Source organism: Taudactylus pleione, unplaced genomic scaffold (assembly GCF_031769625.1).
Source record: "Taudactylus pleione unplaced genomic scaffold, aTauple2 ptg000327l, whole genome shotgun sequence".
Classification (NCBI taxonomy): Eukaryota; Metazoa; Chordata; class Amphibia; order Anura; family Myobatrachidae; genus Taudactylus; species Taudactylus pleione.
In genome coordinates this window covers 3,733,413-3,739,412 of record NW_028284728.1, presented here as the reverse complement: position 1 = coordinate 3,739,412, position 6,000 = coordinate 3,733,413, and positions in this window count along the sequence as shown.

Below are 6,000 nucleotides of genomic sequence, written 5' to 3'. Positions count from 1 at the left end.
TTTAGCCATCACAACCTGTTACCTGTTAAACGTTCGCTTTCTGTCAATCACTTGAGTTTAAATCCTCACTGTAACCATAATGGCAATTCAATCGCCGCGGGTGCGCATTGCGGCTGTGACACATGCGCAGACCACCAATAATCGCTTAAATGCGTTTACATCAGAATAGCGTACATTTCTGAATCAGGACCAATGTCTGGTGATCTTTTAAATAAGTGCAGATTAGATCTAATGCTCCTAGTTATAGAAGAGGCAGGAAGAGAAAATACCTACAAACATACATTGGATCCCTCTTCGCAACCTGGGACTCCTTCCCATAGGGATAGAGCTGGTAGCGGGAGCCCAGGCCATCTGAAGATGGCGAATGCTCCCACAATCAAGCTCCAAAAATATTGTATTTCGGAACTTGATGAATTTGTCCCCATACTAGTGTATGGGGACAGCGGGCCATTCCGGGAGAGGCAGGTAAGCAGGAGATATCTGTGATACTAGTGTATGGGGACAGCGGGCCATTCCGCAAGAGGAAGGTAAGCAGGAGATATCTGTGATATTAGTGTATGGGGACAGCGGGCCATTCCGCAAGAGGAAGGTAAGCAGGAGATATCTGTGATACTAGTGTATGGGGACAGCAGGCCATTCCGCAAGAGGAAGGTAAGCAGGAAATATCTGTAATACTAGTGTATGGGGACAGCGGGCCATTCCGCAAGAGGAAGGTAAGCAGGAGATATCTGTGATACTAGAGTATGGGGACAGAGGGCCATTCTGCCAGAGGAAGGTAAGCAGGAGATATCTGTGATACTAGTGTATGGGGACAGCAGGCCATTCCGCAAGAGGAAGGTAAGCAGGAGATATCTGTGATATCTCCTGCTTTACCTTCTTAATGAATGGCCCGATTGTTACGAATCCCGGATAAGATTCACCTTTGATGAATAGTGCTGAGGATTATATGAAGCGATGGAGTCAACAGAAAAGATTGTTTAGTTGCAGCCTGAAGGGCTGATCGATGTTCTGTATGGATGTGGCCCTGTGGCAAAAGTTGCAGCCTTGAGGTGCTTGGCATGGATGTGGCCTTCCGGCCAAGTAGCAACCTTGAGGCTGGAGATACAGTACTTGGCAGGGATGTCTGAAGACACAGAGCAGCGGAGGTAGCCGAGGTGAATGGCAAAGAGCATTCAGATGCTGCAGTGTGGCTGATGCTGCTGGGGTATAGTACAGCAGCTGAAATGACTGGAGACGCAGAGCAGCGGAGATAGCCGGGGTCTTATGGCTGAGGGTACTCGGACGCTGCAGTACGGCTGATGCAGCCGGGATGTAATACAGCAGCTGAGATAACTGGAGACACAGTGCAGCGGTGATAACCACGGTGTCTAGTCCGCTCAGACGCTGCAGAGTGTCCTGGAATAACAACACGGCCAAGACAGGAGACGCTGGAGTAACACAATGAGAGATACCATCACTATGGAACCGGAAACACATGTAAGATGCTATCACCGGCATCTGAGCAATGCACAAGCAGGAAAGAAACAGGAGGAGGAACCAATCCGGTCCAGGCAGAGATGACGGAGCAGCCAGATGGGAAGACTTCGTGGATTGGCAGCGCGGCGTCCACGTCTCCCAGCAACAGGCCTGAGAGAGCCGCTAGGAGCATCTTTGTCCAACAAGATGCAGCGGCAGCTTGTGACACCGATAACATTTTCACCTGCTTTTGTATAAATTAAGTGATGATGAATAGGCCCCTATATGTGACAACTACAAAAAAAAAAGAATTGATTAGGTTTAAAAAGAATAAACATCAAACTGTGAAAGCTGACTATGATGATAATAGAGTATACGGGTGGCTTATGGGAGGTTATACTCCATGCTATAGACAAGGTACATTCAGGTCATGTCAAGGTTGGAGGAGCAGGAGAAAAGGACGACTTAAGGACAATCAAACCCCTAACAGCAGCAGTGAATTTGCTGTACTAGATTCAGATGATTCCACAAGAACATCGGAAACCCTTTAGGGGGACCAAGTGGAAGCACAGAAAGCATTGTGGCAGAACGGGCACCACTAGGGACGGCCAATACCAGAGGAGGCAGAACGCCTGCCAACAAAAAGAAAACTTAATATTCAACGTATCATCAAGCATTTAAGTCCTTTAGAGCAACAAGTCCTTAATAATGGAGTGATCGTTGTTCCCACCGACCCACTGTTATAATCTCAGCATATACAAAACCCACATACAGGGCATGATTCACTACAGTTCGCAACTGCGTATGCAATAGCGATTACGCACGCAGTTCAACTACGATAGTATACTAATCCATTGCTAATACATCGCAGCACTGGACAAGGACGCCCATTTTACTCAGCACACATACGTACTGTTTAGCAAGACTGCAAGACCATCGGTACAAGCCTCATGCACAGTTGCACAAGCCCTGACCTTACTCAGAAATTGCTAACCACGCACGCTGTGAGACCTAAGACTGTGTAGGCCATCGCAGTGGATAATTTATGCAGGCCCCTGCAACGGCGTGTGAACGCACTGGCGCGCCTGCATTTCCCCGACCACCCCCCGGCGTGTGAACGCACTGGCGCGCCTGCATTTCCCCGACCACCCCCCGGCGTGTGAACGCACTGGCGCACCTGCATTTCCCCGACCACCCCCCGTCACCAAAGACAAATGGCGCCTCCTGTCAATGACTCTGCGATGGGTCTGCGTAGCATCTGCAATCGCAGTCCCGATCGCAATAGCTAGTTCACGCACTGCGATGCATACACATGCTCAGAACGCAACAATAGTCCAATTGCATGCGTATTTGGAGTTGCGTACGGTAGTGAATCAGGCCCACAGATTTCAGAAGCATATGAAGGTGCATAAAAGGTTTATTAGACAGAGCACACATAAATGTCAATGGCATGCAGGCAGAGACATTTAGAAATTATATACTGACCTGACTCAGCAGTAGGCAGGCAGGTAAACAAAAGTCCCAGTTTACACCATACTTCATGGACCGGCTATAGACAAATGGGTTCCAGAGCTCAGGCAGAGTGTAACACCAGACACAGGCACAACAGACACAAGCCTACCCAGGAACATAGCACAGGATACTCACTGGGAGTTCACAGTCACTAGGAAATTGCAGGTCTGCAGAATACATTTGGCAAATACCCTGGTGGGTTCGGTATAAAAGATAGACAGGAATTAGATAGACAATATCTAGATAGATACCAGGGGCTAAATGTAATAGACTGCGAGCCAGCGCTGCTGTGGGAATACATGCGAGTATGCACATATTTTTAAAGCAGCAAGCTTGTTAAAGGCTAGCCCTAACCCCTGGTGCCTAACCCTAACCGTCGGGGTAGGTGCCTAACCCTCTGGTAAGTGCCTAACCCTCCTTCCTGGTGCCTAATCCTAACCGTCGGGGTGCCTAAACATAACCCTACAATAAGTGCCTAACCCTAAACAATGTGTCAACCATTTATGTGTCGACCTTTTGTCTGCCTAACATCTGGTGTCTATCTAGACACTGTCAACCTTTTTTACTGGCTATCTATAGTCCGCATACCAAAATGTGCAGGTATCCTGAATGCTGTGTAACAGCGCTGATCAAGAGTCCAGAATAGCACTGGTTATAGACTTGAAGTACTGTATCTGCCTCAGAGTTTCAGTACAAGGAGTCAAAACACAGAGAGTCCAAGACAGGTAGGAACAGATGCAGTAACATAAATGACCAGCAGCTGAGAGGAGTAAAATACTTGCACCATAGGTGCAGCTAATCAGGCAGAATTAATTCCTTACAGGTAAATCCAGTCATTCTAGGCAGAGCGATATCTGGATAGCAGACCCGGGTAGTGAACCACAGAATTGTATAATACATGGTGTATAAGAGTCCTAACATAGAGGTTTCCAAACGCGGTCCTCAAGGCTCCCCAAGAGTTCAGGTATTAGAGAGATCCATGGCTGAGCACAGGTAACTTAATTAGTACCTCAGTCAATTTGATTTAACCACCTGTGCTCAACCATGTTATCTCTAAAACTTGAACTGTTGGGGAACCTTGAAGACCACATTTGGGAACCTCTGTCCTAACATATAGGCTGGGCCACCATCGGGGGGGACTGCCGGGCCTGTAGTCCCGGGCCCGGAGAGAACGGGGGCCCGCCCGGGTTGCAACGGTGCAGAGCCAGATATGCATCGGTACCCGGAAACACAGCGCTGCCTGCGTAAGTGCACTAGTGCAGCACTTCAAAAATGGCACCAGCAGTGAGCGCATCACAGCTCGCGGACTGGCAGCCAATCAGGAGTGGCAGCTCGCGGACGGTGCCACCGGCGCTTTCTAGCTGGATACCGTGCCGATGCATATTTCAACTGCTACGGCGCTGCCACCCAGACCCCCGCTCTCCCAGGACCAGCTGAAGACTGGTAAGTACACAGGCTAGCTGCATTAGGAGGACCTTTCACTGCGTGTCCGCCCCCCCCAAGTCCAGACATCCTTCCCTGCCCTGTGCATCTCCCGTACTCCAGCCTCCCCCCCCCAATGAGGATCAGCCTTCCCTGTCCTATGCTCCCCCCCCCCAGGGGGCCCTGCCTATTTTAATAGTACCGGGCCCCACAATTTCTGGTGGCAGCCCTGCATATAGGACCTGATTCAGAGCTGCTCGCCAGCGGACCGATGGTGTGCGTACGCGCATGCGCACGCTTCGTTCTGCGCGTGCGGAAACTACTCTGTGCGATCACAGCCCGCTCGCTCGCCCAGCGAAGACAGCCCAGTGAAATGAGTGACAGGAGAGGCCCTTTGTGGGTGGTATCAGGGGCAGAACACTAATAACGGGTGAGTGGTGGTGCGAACGCAGGCATGCCCAGGTGTTTCAACGCTGTTTTTAAGGCATGCATAATTAACAGGCAGCGTCAAAGTACACGTCACATGCCTGTTTTTTACACTGAAGTCCTCGCAGTGCTTGCGGTAGGATAAGGCAACCACAAGCGCTGCGAACGCATCCGATGGTGCTCGATGTACCAATGTTTTAAAACATTTCCTGGAGATGGCGTGCGCTAGTGGGTGTCTGCATACACAGAGCGATCACTCGCACAGTCAAAGTGGGTGTGCTTATGCCTTGTCATACGCTGGATGCGAACGATCGCACCTAGCGAGCGGCTCTGAATCAGGTCCATAGCCCCCTTTCGGAAAGTAGATTCCAGATGCCATTAGGAATCATCTCTCCTTATTTTCTTGCTCTTTTTTTGACTTTTTATTATGGCTGGGCTGCAAGACTTGAGGGTGAAAAAATTAGAGTTATGGTAAAACTTAACTTTGTTAACTCTCTTTCTAAGTCCATAGGGTCCACAGGGAGATATTGTAGTGTAGTTGGGACCTGGCGGACCTGTGGAGAGCTGTGCTGGGATCAAGTGGCTGATCCCAGCATATGCACAGGCAGAGGGGATGTGTCCTCTGCGGGACACATCCGTTGCCGGCAGTGGGACAGTGATGTCCTCTGCGTCGGTGCAGATGCCGCGGGCACCTGGTGAAGGGACCGCCTGGTCCCTTTCATCAGTGCCGGTGGTACAGTGGTGCCAGGAGAAGCTTGTCTCCAGGCGCAGGCAGCCAAGAAGCAGCGGGTAGCCGGCGCTGGGACAGAGTACCTGTTCCCAGTGCCGGTCAAGCGTCGGGCGTGGCGCTCCGTACCTGGCTCCGGGTGCGGGCTTACTGTAGCCTGCCACCCGGCTGCCTGGTTACAGCGGCGGGTGTTTGGCTCTGGCTGCGAGCCAAACCTGGCTCGTGGGTCAGCAGCCAGTAGGAGGTGGACGTGACGAGTCAATCGCGGCTTGCCGGGTCATAGCCCCGCCCACTTGTGCCGTCTTGTATTAGACGGCGTTGAGCGGGAAGAGGGAGTTCGGCGGCGGAGAGGGAGGAGACAAGACCTCCCGAAGAGCAGAAGATCGTCGCGTCAGCAGGGGCGGCGGCCGCGGAAGAGGCCAGAAGACGCCGCTGTCAAGTAAGAAGACAGGCGGCGC